Source organism: Pistacia vera, unplaced genomic scaffold, assembly GCF_008641045.1.
Source record: "Pistacia vera cultivar Batoury unplaced genomic scaffold, PisVer_v2 Contig160, whole genome shotgun sequence".
In the NCBI taxonomy this organism is placed as follows: Eukaryota; Viridiplantae; Streptophyta; class Magnoliopsida; order Sapindales; family Anacardiaceae; genus Pistacia; species Pistacia vera.
The window spans coordinates 538,094-552,682 of NW_022195685.1; the positions used below are offsets into that span (position 1 = coordinate 538,094).

Here is a 14,589-nt window from a genome sequence, read left to right on the forward strand (position 1 = left end):
ATTATAGTGGTATTTAGATAATCCTGGTAACGACCAAACATATCATATTTATATATCTCGTTACGACGTGTCTTCTAATATATATTATTTCAAACTTTATAATTCAATTTTTTTTTAGGGTTTATAATTTAAGAGTTGTGTGATTCGTTCGTGCATGTGTGGACGTAAAGAATTGTTACTATTCAATTAATTAGCTTGATCTTGTCACCATCTTCAATTTTCTATGCACGTAACCATAATTATTTATTTTCTTGTAATTATCATGCAAATATATACTATTTTTGGAAATTATGATGACGTTGGATGTTATTTAATCAATATAGTTAATTATCGTGCAAATATATCTAATTTTGGATTTTGGTTAGAAGATGTTATTATATTAAGATTTGAGGTTTTGATTGCGTGGAAGAAGTAATCCTTAATCATATAATAATTAAGCTTAATTATCATGTTATAATTTATAATTAGGGAATGTTTGTGGACAAGCAAGTAGGAAAGCCAGGTGGGCATCAATTTCAGGTCAAACTAAAATTACAGAGTTTGTTAAACCAAATCATTCAATCATATCGTAATTTATAGAAGAAAAAAAAATTATTATAAACCAAACGTATTGTGCAAGTGTTCCAGGGAGAATTAAACATCGTGAACGGCAGGATTCGAACCTGGCGCGGCAGAGCCCACATGATTTCTAGTCATGCCCGATAACCCACTCCGGCACGTCCACCTTTGGTTCAATATATGATTTATTATATCCAACCACCAACAAAACTTGAAACACGAATACTATTTTCGTCCCAAGATTTATGCCAAGGGATGTGTCATTATATGATAATGCATTGAATGATTGACAATGGTTATTTGATGACACATAATAAGGTAGCTGTAATATATTTTACATTTTACTATCTCTAGGGTGGATAATGCTATTGCCTAGCATCCACCTCTACAACTCCTAAGTTATTTATAAATAATGATCTATTCATCTCTTTACTAGACCCAACCAACCAACAACAAAGAATTGGGCCCAGAACTTACCCACCCACTAATGAGGCCCGAGCTCCTCTTTGAAGGCGGATCTATGCAACATGGCATCTTGGAGTGTCCGTTAATGAGCCCACTTGCTTCTTGTCCCCAAGTATATATGATTTAAACATTATTTTAAAAAAAATAGTAATTACAGTTATTCATTAACATTATTTTTTTTATCAAAAATCCCATTATAACAGTATATGTTAAAAATAATTTTTTTTTTTCTCTCTGATACTCAATTTATATTTGAATTTATTATAGATAAGTATTGACATCATGTTTTTCAAGACTCGTATGTACAAGTCCAATTGTACAAACTTCTTAAAATATTCTATTCCCGTAATCACAACTTATAGTCTAAGTCAGATAATTAAAAAAAAAAATACAAAATCGTCAAACAAAAACAAATTCCATACAAAACAACCCAAAACAAAAACAAAAGCAGTTGATTAACTTGATTCTGAATATTGAGTTTGAAATGGTAAACAACCAAAATAAAAAGCGCAAAACAGAAGCTTCTCTTTCATGCTTTCCCATTTCACGTTTCTTCGGTGGTTCTCTTTGGTTTTTTGTATTCAACCAAAACCGCGTTGTTCCTTAACGATTATTCCAAGAAAGGGAGCTTCCGAGAATTGCTTCTAATTTGCTTCTTTCTATACTTTGTTGATTCAATGATATTCTTTTTCGGATCATTTGTCTCTTTCTTGAGAAGCATACACCCAATTCAACTCGGCTAAGTTATTGCATGGATATATATATTAATATACACATTGGTTAGGCTCCTTCATTAAGGTTTACACAATGGAGAACAAACAGAGATCACGAAAGAAATGGAGCTTCTTCACAATTTTTCTTCTGGATCTGGAAATTCTTGCGACCTATTCATGATTTCTATCAAAAAGGTGAGATTAGATGAGTATGAGGATCTCGATTAGTGCTTTTTTCTTTTTTCTTTCTTTTTTGGTGAGTCATTAGGATTTATCTAGGTTTGTTTTGGAGAATGTGACAATAGATATGATCTAAATAAATGGATCTGGAATCTTAAAAGTTACTGTTAGAATGATGACTTATTATTTCTGGGTTTGTGAATTTTTTATTTTATATTATTTTTTCTTCTGTTCAGGCCGTAAAGGAATAAAATAGCTTAAAATATGTGGCTTGTAAGCTTCCAGATGTACTTCCTTGATGAATGTGGTTAATTCGAAACATTAACGAGACAACAGAGGAAGAATTTTCATGACTTTATATTCTTTGGCTTTTACCCTTTTTTATTTTTGATTTTTGATTTTTTTTTCAAAACGTGGTGCGTTGTGATAACCCTTAGCTTCTCAAAATGTTTAAGGCTTTCTCAGAGTTCTAAACTGCTTTGAGAAAATGTGTGTAGGATCACCAAACAAAAGGGAGATTCAGTATTTGTGTGACAGTGAACTTACAAATTTGTTTCTATTACTAGGTTTTGAATTTGATGTCTTATTTTTGATATAATTGTAGTTCGACGAAGCAACAACTGATTCCATATCTGAGAGTGTTTTAAGGAGATTATTATATTCCAAATTACATTCTTGTAGCTGGATCGAGGCCACAGATGCTTCCCATATACCTGCTTGTCCAGTGATAGTGTTCATTACCTCCAGAAGTGGCGGTCATTGGGTGGGAAACTTCTTGTCAGTTATCGTCTCTTTTAATGAAAACCAGGTAATTGAAGGATTTGTACATTTTGATTATGATTAGTTTGTTTTCAGTGGAATTGACGGAGAGTGATCATTTCAGGTTTTTGATTTGGGAGAAAGGCCCCTGATAAAGTGCTACATGAACTTTATGCCAATTAGAAAAGTAAGGTATGCTGGAGATTTCTTGGCTGCAGAAATTCTGAAGAGGACTGAGAATAATTGTGAGTAGGCTTGCCCAGAAATAATATGCTGCCTACAGATATCAATAATAATTCTTACTTATTTTCTTTCCGTATGTCCTTGATTTACTTGATATCTTTGATTTCTTTAATGTATCTCACAAAATCAGGTTGCCGGGGGAGTGGCACAGCTGGCTGGCTTCTTGGAGTTTGTTCTGATCTAAACTACCTCATCCACCTCAATTGCTACAGTGCCATTGGGAACTGGAAAACAACCTCCCTTTTGCATTTGGTTGGGTAGGTTATATGTTTCCTGTCTCTTGTAGCTGAACTTAGAGAATGCCAATCTTATAATGGATTTCTTCTTGATTAATCTTTATCAGTTAGCACAATTCTATACATGTATTTGGATATTCCAGGGAAAGAAAAATCCAGCACAGACGTGATATAATATCTTATATCAGTTTAGCACAATTCTTAACCATGTATTGGATAATTCTCAGGGAAAGAAAATCCAAGCAAGACCGTCAGTCTGTGCTGTCATTCATGGAACAAGTAAAGAATGCAAAAGATGAAAATCGACAGGTAATGCATCCATGATGGCTTATATACTATATACCATAAAGTTACTTATTCTGGCATCACTACTAAGCAATCTAGTGGCACTAGACATTTCCTTGTATTCATATATAGTTATATTTTCTCTTGTTAAATTGGAACTCTATTTTTTCTGTCAGAATTTTACTTTATTTTCTGTTTACCATCATATATTTTCTTATTAATTTCAGCTGGCATATTCTAATGAGAATGAGGATTCCTAAACAAGGACCTTGTGATCCTATTGCGCCTCTTGAATTACCCATTCTTGCATGCATTTCATCGCGCTCTGAAAAAGATACACTGATGTGGTAGTCTTTTCTTTTCTTTTCTTTTTATTATTATTTTGTGTTTTTTACATGGTTTATGCAATCTGACATTGCTGGCTTACTGTCAAATGTTTTGTTGAATGTTTCTCAGGAGGGTTGCACACATTTCGTGGGGGATTTTGAACTACTCAGCATTGGTAAGAAATACGAAATTTAGTTTCTATAATCATAGAAGTTGATCCATTATGATGTTTGAAAGGAAAGTTTAATTTGTTTGGTGGCAACCAGTTCTTATTACATCAGTGTAGCTGCTCAGTTTGTTGAACTATAAGTTTTCTTATACAGGAATGGATGCTCAAGTGTTCATATGCATTTCATTCTGAGAGGAGTTACACCCAGAAAAATTCCAAAATCAGTTAGTTAATCAGGTATCAATATCTTTACTATTTAGACTTCAGACAGAATAGTAAAAATTCTTGATCATAATTACCCTACTATGTTAGTCCAAAGACAAAAATCAACTTACCACATCTTTCTATTAATTTAAGATGTCATACATAAAATTTCTTTCATAGGTCCATCTGATAAGTTAAGCTGTGAAATACATGGTATCACATCTTTCTATTACAGGATCTCTTCTTGTTCATTTTATTATATTTTCTTACTTGTGCAAGTCAAATTATCTTTCGGCTGCTTGCTCCCTTTTAATTAAATTGAATAGTATCTTTACTTGCTTTCGAATTAATATGTATCACTGCATAATTTGAATTTAACCCTATACTTGTGTTCTGAACATCTTTGTACAAGGTCAGAATTTCATATTTTTATGAGCTGTGCTTCACTTGTCTTCTCTATAATTAAATCCTTGCGATAATTTTTCCAACAGCTGACTTTCTTTCTGTGGAGCAGAGTACTTATTTGAAGCTTGCTGTACTCAAGGATGGTTTTTTGCTTCTCTTTCGCAGCCTTCTTCACAATCACGGTGAGTAATCAATTAATGAGTACCATTACTTCTTATAAGATATATTAATTGTTTTCGTAGTCGAGTCTACTGAGAAGAACATGCCTGATGCTTGATGTTGATCTTGCCTCTCAGCTTAAGTATGTGATCATGATATTGGAGTAGGTTAAATTGGTGATACTATATAACATTATAACACTGAGCAGCTTTTAACTTGAGCCATTGAAATTTGTTGGCTGTTTCTGGCAAAGTGTTCTGGTGGCATTCTGTTTTCTGTATATATTTGTCACACTACATTATCAGTTGAAGATAAAATAAATAACTTGTTTTTCTGGTTTCTTTTCATATGTTTTACATTTGCCTAAACTTCTTGAGGCTAATGGTTTTATTTATTCTTCAAGTTACTGGACTTCAGTTTGGTTTCTATGTTTCTGGATGGCTTGATTTCATACAGGACCATAGCACAGCTAGCAAAAGTTAAAATCATGAAAAAGCAAGGCGTATGGGAGGACCTCGACATACCTCACAGGTGAGATTATATGTTCCAATATTTCAGTTTTTACTGATCCAACTGAGTCAGATTGGATATTCCAAGTTAAGTGACAAAGAACAGGAAAGCATTAAAGTGTTGAATGTCTTATGTTGTTTCTTGTCACTAAAACTGCATTTACATCAATCTAGTACATTTACATATAGTTTCTCATTTCTGTCAATTTTCACTCCGCAGTTCACCAACACTTTTGTCTTTTGACATACAGCATTAGGTCTATTGTATGTCTCAACTTGCCCAGTTTTTCTGGTGGACTTGATCCTTGGGGAAAACCATTAAGGAAGAAAGTACGCGAGGTTAGTTCTGACTTTTAATACAACTTCTGGGTTATGAAGTGAAAACACATCTTCACCAATTAGTTTCTAATTCTCTAAAATTTTGATTTCCAGAGGGGCTTGACTCCTCCATATGTAGATGATGGCTTTATTGAGATCGTCGGTTTTAGAGATGCTTGGCATGGACTTGTTTTGCTTGCTCCAAATGGACATGGGACTCGTCTTGCTCAGGTAGGAGATAAAGCATATTTTTATTTTCAAATTCATAATGCTTAAATTTTTCCTTGAACTGTTAACAGTCTAGTTCTATGCTACACAATATGTGATGTGCAGAAATTTTAATTAGCTTGTTTCTATCTTGGCTTTAATTTTTATTTTTCATTGTTGTATGCAGGCAAACAGAATACGTTTCGAATTTCAAAAGGGTGCTGCTGACCATACATTCATGAGAATCGATGGTGAGCCATGGAAACAACCTCTCCCAGTTGATGATGACACCGTAGTTGTGGAAATATCTCACCTACGCCAAGTGAGCATGCTTGCCATCCCAGGTTGCCGGTCCAGAAGCATAAATGACCTCTCACCTGCCAGTTCCCTAGATGAAGAAACTGATAGTGTTGAAGATGAATGTGACCAAGATTGGGAAGAACGAAGGAAGTTTGGTGCTGCTGAAACATTTAAAATTCCAGATGGGGTCGATATAGCTTGTCTCAGTTGAATTACTAACAGCTAAACTTATTCTCCCACTTTTTCCCAGCCTCTAACATCTCGCCACTGCTCTTTTTCACATTAACTGATTGATATTCGTTTGGTTTTCATGATATGTGCAATACAAATTATATTGTACAGATTGCAAAAGGGTTATCTTCCCTTTTGAATGTATAGAATTCTGATCAGATTGTTTGTGTATGAATCTGTGAATGGTCCACAGAATTTTGAGTGTTTGAAATTTTTAATTATTCTCTTCAGTTTTATTATCACCAAGATTAAAGGTAAAATTTTGTAAAACGTTTCAGGACAAGGGTTTGCCTTAGGGGTCATAAAAAGTGTTTCAGTAACAAAATATGCAGAAAGGAGTATGATTTATTTTCTGTCATTCTGAACAGAGTTGAATGTTTGTGATGCATTAATGATACCGATACTCAGGATTCAAGAATGTGAAGTATGATTCCTTAAAAGCAGAATAACTTTTCAAGTTAATTTTGCTAAAGATGCTTCAATTAAAGAAATTCCAAAACTTTCTCACTGTGATAATAGCATAATAGTTCTAGTTTCTGAATGCATACTGTTATAATCAGTTAATAACTTAATATTACCATTGATATGCACTGTTAAAAATTTTAACTGAATAATACAACGTTATCAAATCAAAAAAAATAACTATACCCTTCAAATAAATTGCATAAAATCAAAATAACCAATATAATATAAGAAAAAAAAAAAAAAAAAAAGCTAAAAATTACAAAAATTACTAAGGATAAATTTTACAACACTCTTATTAAGACACAGGTTTGATTATATGATACTTGGTCTATTCCTATATTTAAAAATCATTGCCTCCATTTTTATTAAAAAAAAAATAAAAATACAAAACTAACCTTGTAATATTAGGGGTGTGAAAAACTATCCAATCCAGTTTTGCATTTTTCTAATCTAATCAGGAAATTCGGATTAGGATGAAAGCTAATATGAATCCGATCAAGATTTGGTCTGATTCAGTTTTGATCCTCATTCAGTCATTTGCATGGAAAGTATATTTGCCCCCTAAAATTTTGCATTATTCTTTAACATCCTTGCCACATCAGAATTCTTTTGTCCCCCAAAGTTGTCATTTATTTTATAGCAGTCCACATACTTTACCAATTTTCACCTAGGACCCTAAAATAACTTCTTAAAACTTGTACTTTTGGACAAAACCGAATTGGGTTCAGATATCCAATTTCTTTGTAGAGGCGATCCGGTATCCAATCCGAACATCCAGATCCTCCAAAAATTGATATCTGAATCTGATTTGAATTTTCAAATATTCAAATTTTTCGAATCAAATCGGATACGAATATTGGATTTTTTTTCACACTCCTACCTTGTATCATACAATAAAAGTTTTTTTTTTTTTTTTTTTTTTGGTCAAATAATTAAATGAAAGATGGCGTTTTCATCCTCACACAGTTACACTCCATGTCTGATTATCCCGGTTATTATTAGTGGGGAGTAAATACTTGGGTCCCGGACCTATCAAATCTCGGCCCGGGCCCGGGAAGGCAGGTATAAATTATGTCCGGGCTGGGCCAGATTTTTTTAACTTCCTTATTTACTCGAAGCAAAATGGACAATTTTTTTTCCCAGATCCCCAAAACTGAAAACACTTTTTAACAGCAAAAAGCACTCAATAAACAGTCAAAGTCTCCCAATTTATACGCGTCAAAATTAAAATTAAAATATGTAATTTAGAACCATTATTTTTAAAAAAAATAGTAATTACAGTTATTCATTAACATTATTTTTTTTATCAAAAATCCCATTATAACAGTATATGTTAAAAATAATTTTTTTTTTTCTCTCTGATACTCAATTTATATTTGAATTTATTATAGATAAGTATTGACAATCATGTTTTCTCAAGACTCCGTAATGTACAAGTCCAAATTGTACAAAACTTCTTAAAATATTCTATTCCCGTAATCACAACATTATAGTCTAAGTCAGATAATTAAAAAAAAAAAACAAAATCGTCAAACAAAAACAAATTCCATACAAAACAACCCAAAACAAAAACAAAAGCAGTTGATTAACTTGATTCTGAATATTGAGTTTGAAATGGTAAACAACCAAAATAAAAAGCGCAAAACAGAAGCTTCTCATTTCATGCTTTCCCATTTCACGTTTCTTCGGTGGTTCTCTTTGGTTTTTTTGTATTCAACCAAAACCGCGTTGTTCCTTAACGATTATTCCAAGAAAGGGAGCTTCCGAGAATTGCTTTAATTTGCTTCTTTCTATACTTTGTTGATTCAATGATATTCTTTTTCGGATCATTTGTCTCTTTCTTGAGAAGCATACACCCAATTCAACTCGGCTAAGTTATTGCATGGATATATATATAATATACACATTGGTTAGGCTCCTTCATTAAGGTTTACAATGGAGAACAAACAGAGATCACGAAAGAAATGGAGCTTCTTCACAATTTTTTTCTGGATCTGGAAAATTCTTGCGACCTATTCATGATTTCTATCAAAAAGGTGAGATTAGATGAGTATGAGGATCTCGAATTAGTGCTTTTTTCTTTTTTCTTTCTTTTTTGGTGAGTCATTAGGATTTATCTAGGTTTGTGTTTGGAGAATGTGACAATAGATATGATCTAAATAAATGGATCTGGAATCTTATAAAAGTTACTGTTTGGAGAATTGATACTTATTATTTCTGGGTTTGTGAATTTTTTATTTTATATTATTTTTTCTTCTGTTCAGGCCGTAAAGGAATAAAATAGCTTAAAATATGTGGCTTGTAAGCTTCCAGATGTACTTCCTTGATGAATTGGTTAATTCGAAACATTAACGAGACAACAGAGGAAGAATTTTCATGAGCTTTTATATCTTTGGCTTTTTACCCTTTTTATTTTTGATTTTTGATTTTTTTTTCAGAAACGTTGGTGCGTTGTGATAACCCTTAGCTTGTCAAAATGTTTAAGGCTTTGCTCAGAGTTCTAAACTGCTTTGAGAAAATGTGTGTAGATCACCAAACAAAAGGGGATTCAGTATTTGTGTGACAGTGAACTTACAAATTTGTTTCTATTACTAGGTTTTGAATTTGATGTCTTATTTTTGATATAATATGTAGTTCGGACGAAGCAACAACTGATTCCATATCTGAGAGTGTTTTAGGAGATTATTATATTCCAAATTACATTCTTGTAGCTGGATCGAGGCCACAGATGCTTCCCATATACCTGCTTGTCCAGTGATAGTGTTCATTACTCCAGAAGTGGCGGTCAATGGGTGGGAAACTTCTTGTCAGTTATCGTTCTCTTCTTAATGAAAACCAGGTAATTGAAGGATTTGTACATTTTGATTATGATTGTTTGTTTTCAGTGGAATTGACGGTAGAGTGATCAAATTTCAGGTTTTTGATTTGGGAAAAGGCCCCTGATAAAGTGCTACATGAACTTTATGCCAATTAGAAAAGCTAAGGTATGCTGGAGATGTTCTTGGCTGCAGAAATTCTGAAGAGACTGAGAATAATTGTGAGTAGGCTTGCCCAGAAATAATATGCTGCCTACAGATATCAATAATAATTCTTACTTATTTTACTTTCCGTATGTCCTTGATTTACTTGATATCTTTGATTTCTTTAATGTATCTCACAAAATCAGGTTGCCGGGGGAGTGGCACAGCTGGCTGGCTTCTTGGAGTTTGTTCTGATCTAAACTACCTCATCCACCTCAATTGCTACAGTGCCTTGGGAACTGGAAACAACCTCCCTTTGCATTTGGTTGGGTAGGTTATATGTTTCCTGTCTCTTGTAGCTGAACTTAGAGAATGCCAATCTTATAATGGATTTCTGTCTTGTATTAATATCTTTATCAGTTTAGCACAATTCTATACCATGTATTTGGATAATTCTCAGGGAAAGAAAAATCCAAGCACAGACCGTGATATAATATCTTTATCAGTTTAGCACAATTCTTAACCATGTATTGGATAATTCTCAGGGAAAGAAAATCCAAGCATAGACGTCAGTCTGTGCTGTCATTCATGGAACAAGTAAAGAATGCAAAGCATGAAAATCGACAGGTAATGCATCCATGATGGCTTATATACTATATACCAGTAAAGTTACTTATTCTGGCATCACTACAAGCAATCTAGTGGCACTAGACATTTCCTTGTATTCATATATAGTTATATTTTCCCTCTTTGTTAAATTGGGAACTCTATATTTTTCTGTCAGAATTTTACTTTATTTTCTGTTTACCATCATATATTTTCTTATAATTTCAGCTGGCATATTCTAATGAGAATGAGGATTCCTAAACAAGGACCTTGTGATCCTATTGCGCCTCTTGAATTACCCATTCTTTGCATGCATTTCATCGCGCTCTGAAAAAGATACACTGAATGTGGTAAGTCTTTTCTTTTCTTTTCTTTTATTATTATTTTGTGTTTTTTACATGGTTTATGCAATCTGACATTGCTGGCTTACTGTCAAATGTTTTGTTGAATGTTTCTCAGGAGGGTTCACACATTTCGTGGGGGATTTTGAACACTTCAGCATTGGTAAGAAATACGAAATTTAGTTTCTATAATCATAGAAGTTGATCCATTATGATGTTTGAAAGGAAAGTTTAATTTGTTTGGTGGCAACCAGTTCTTATTACATCAGTGTAGCTGCTCAGTTTGTTGAACTATAAGTTTTCTTATACAGGAATGGATGCTCAAGTGTTCATATGCATTTCATTCTGAGAGGAGTTACACCCAGAAAAATTCCAAAATCAGTTAGTTAATCAGGTATCAATATCTTTACTATTTAGACTTCAGACAGAATAGTAAAAATTGCTTGATCATAAATTACACTACTATGTTAGTCCAAAGACAAAAATCAACTTACCACATCTTTCTATTAATTTAAGATGTCATACAAAAATTTCTTTCATAGGTCCATCTGATAAGTTAAGCTGTGCAAATACATGGTATCACATCTTTCTATTACAAGGATCTCTTCTTGTTCATTTTATTATATTTCTCTTACTTGTGCAAAATCAAATTATCTTTCGGCTCCTTGCTCCCTTTTAATTAAATTGAATAGTATCTTTACTTGCTTTCGAATTAATATGTATCACTGCATAATTTGAATTTAACCCTATACTTGTGTTCTGAACATTTTGTACAAGGTCAGAATTTCATATTTTTATGAGCTGTGCTTCACTTGTCTTCTCTATAATTAAATCCTTGCGATAATTTTTCCAACAGCTGACTTTCTTTCTGTGGAGCAGAGTACTTATTTGAAGCTTGCTGTACTCAAGGATGGTTTTTTGCTTCTCTTTCGCAGCCTTCTTCACAATCACGGTGAGTAATCAATTAATGAGTACCATTACTTCTTATAAGATATATTAATTGTTTTCGAGTCGAGTCTACTGAGAAGAACATGCCTGATGGCTTGATGTTGATCTTGCCTCTCAGCTTAAGTATGTGATCATGATATTGGAGTAGGTTAAATTGGTGATACTATATAACATTATAACACTGAGCAGCTTTTAACTTTGAGCGCATTGAAATTTGTTGGCTGGTTTCTGGCAAAGTGCTTCTGGTGGCATTCTGTTTTCTGTATATATTTGTCACACTACATTATCAGTTGAAGATAAAATAAATAACTTGTTTTTCTGGTTTCTTTTCATATGTTTTACATTTGCCTAAACTTCTTGAGGCTAATGGTTTTATTTATTCTTCAAGTTACTGGACTTCAGTTTGGTTTCTATGTTTCTGGATGGCTTGATTTCAATACAGGACCATAGCACAGCTAGCAAAAGTTAAAATCATGAAAAAGCAGGCGATGGGAGGACCTGACATACCTCACAGTGAGATTATATGTTCCAATATTTCAGTTTTTACTGATCCAACTGAGTCAGATTGGTTTCCAAGTTAAGTGACAAAGAACAGGAAAGCATAAAGTGTTGAATGTCTTAGTTGTTTCTTGTCACTAAAACTGCATTTACATTCAATCTAGCTTACATTTAGTTTCTCATTTCTGTCATTTTCATCACTCCGCAGTTCACCAACACTTTTGTCTTTTGACATACAGCATTAGGTCGAGTTTAATTTTGATTAATCGAATTGCATTTCAACAACCATTTTTAATTAAGTTTTCGAAGAAAAGGTTGATTGCTGATTCTTCTCACTCCAATACAAAGTCATACTCCAGTACCAAATACCAATAATATAAATAGAAGTTCCTAGAGCATCGATAAAATTAAGTTGATGAGAATGACTTAATACTATAAATTTCAATAACCCCATTTAATAATATATAGCACTTAACAGATAGATTAAATTAAATTAATTACCGGAAGGATATGCTAATATTATAGTTTGGTTGCGCAAGAAGGAATGTACCATGGTTACTAATAAAGGAAATTATTATATACTTTAAATCATTGTAGCCTCACGTTATATATCTCATGATAGTATATGGTAGTTTAGATAAATCCTGGTAGACGACCCAAACATTATCATATTTATAATATCTCTGTTACGACGTGTCTTCTAATATATATTTATTTCAACAAACTTTAATAATTCAATTTTTTTTTAGGGTTTATAATTTAAGAGTTGTGTGATTCGTTCGTGCATGTGTGGACGTAAAGAATTGTTACTATTCAATTAATTAGCTTGATCTTGTCACCATCTTCAATTTTCTATTCACGTAACCATAATTGTTTATTTTGCTTGTTAATTATCATGCAAATATTATACTATTTTTGGAAATTATGATGACGTTGGATGTTGATTTAATCAAATATAGTTAATTATCATGCAAATATTATACTAATTTTGGAAATTTTGGTTAGAAGATGTTATTATATTAAGATTTGAGGGTTTTGATTGCGTGGAAGAAGTAATCCTTAATCATATAATAATTAAGCTTAATTATCATGTTATAATTTATAATTAAGGGAATGTTATGTGGACAAGGCAAGTAGGAAAGCCAGGTGGGCATCAATTTCAGGTCAAACTAAAATTACAGAGTTTGTTAACCCAAATCATTCAATCATTTCGTAATTTATAGAAGAAAAAAAACATATTTATAAAAAACATAACGTAGTTTGCAAGTGTTTTCCAGGGAGAATTAAAAAAACATCGTGAACGGCAGGATTCGAACCTGCGCGGGCAGAGCCCACATGATTTCTAGTCATGCCCGATAACCACTCCGGCACGTCCACCGTTTGGTTCAATTATTTGTAATAAGAATTTATTTGCTTTATTATATCCAACACCAACAAATAATGAGACACCAAAAAACTTTGAAACAAGAATACTATTGTTCTTCCCAAGATTTATGCCAAGGGATGTGTCATTATATGATAATGCATTTAATGATATGACAATGGTTATTTGATGACACATAATAAGGTAACTGAATATATTTTACATTTTACTATCTCTTAGGGTGGATAATGCTATTGCCTAGCATCCACCTCTCTACAACTCCTAAGTTATAAATAAATGATCCATTCATCTCTCTCAGTTGGGCCTTCATGGATCTACTTTACTAGACCCAACCAACCAACAACAAAGAATTGAGGCCCAGAATGAACCTTACCCAACCCAACTAATGGAGGCCCGAGCTCCTCTTTGAAGGCGGATCTGTAGCAACTATGGCATCTTGGAGTGGTCCGTTAAATGAGCCCAACTGCTTCTTGTCCCCAAGTATATATGATTTAAAGTTNTTAAGGGAATGTTATGTGGACAAGGCAAGTAGGAAAGCCAGGTGGGCATCAATTTCAGGTCAAACTAAAATTACAGAGTTTGTTAAACCAAATCATTCAATCATATCGTAATTTATAGAAGAAAAAAAACATATTTATAAAAAACATAACGTATTGTGCAAGTGTTTTCCAGGGAGAATTAAAAACATCGTGAACGGCAGGATTCGAACCTGCGCGGGCAGAGCCCACATGATTTCTAGTCATGCCCGATAACCACTCCGGCACGTCCACCCTTTGGTTCAATATATTGATTTATTATATCCAACACCAACAAAACTTTGAAACACGAATACTATTATTCGTCCCAAGATTTATGCCAAGGGATGTGTCATTATATGATAATGCATTGAATGATATGACAATGGTTATTTGATGACACATAATAAGGTAGCTGTGAATATATTTTACATTTTACTATCTCTTAGGGTGGATAATGCTATTGCCTAGCATCCACCACTCTACAACTCCTAAGTTATAAATAAATGATCCATTCATCTCTCTCAGTTGGGCCTTCATGGATCTACTTTACTAGACCCAACCAACCAACAACAAAGAATTGAGGCCCAGAATGAACCTTACC

The 14,589-nt window shown here is 33.2% G+C and overlaps 3 non-coding genes and 2 pseudogenes across 3 annotated transcripts; 2 read left to right on the top strand and 3 right to left on the bottom strand.

Moving 5' to 3' along the window:
• Window positions 1–641: 641 nt before the first annotated feature.
• Window positions 642–724, bottom strand: TRNAS-AGA. Its single transcript has one exon. It is a non-coding gene; the product is annotated as a tRNA-Ser (tRNA).
• A 1,135-nt stretch (window positions 725–1,859) lies between these two features.
• On the top strand, window positions 1,860–6,498 carry LOC116125086 (annotated as a pseudogene).
• A 3,023-nt stretch (window positions 6,499–9,521) lies between these two features.
• Window positions 9,522–12,169, top strand: LOC116125087 (annotated as a pseudogene).
• Window positions 12,170–13,381: 1,212 nt separating this feature from the next.
• TRNAS-AGA lies at window positions 13,382–13,463 on the bottom strand. The gene has a single exon. It is a non-coding gene; the product is annotated as a tRNA-Ser (tRNA).
• Window positions 13,464–14,158: 695 nt separating this feature from the next.
• Window positions 14,159–14,240, bottom strand: TRNAS-AGA. The gene has a single exon. It is a non-coding gene; the product is annotated as a tRNA-Ser (tRNA).
• Window positions 14,241–14,589: the final 349 nt, after the last annotated feature.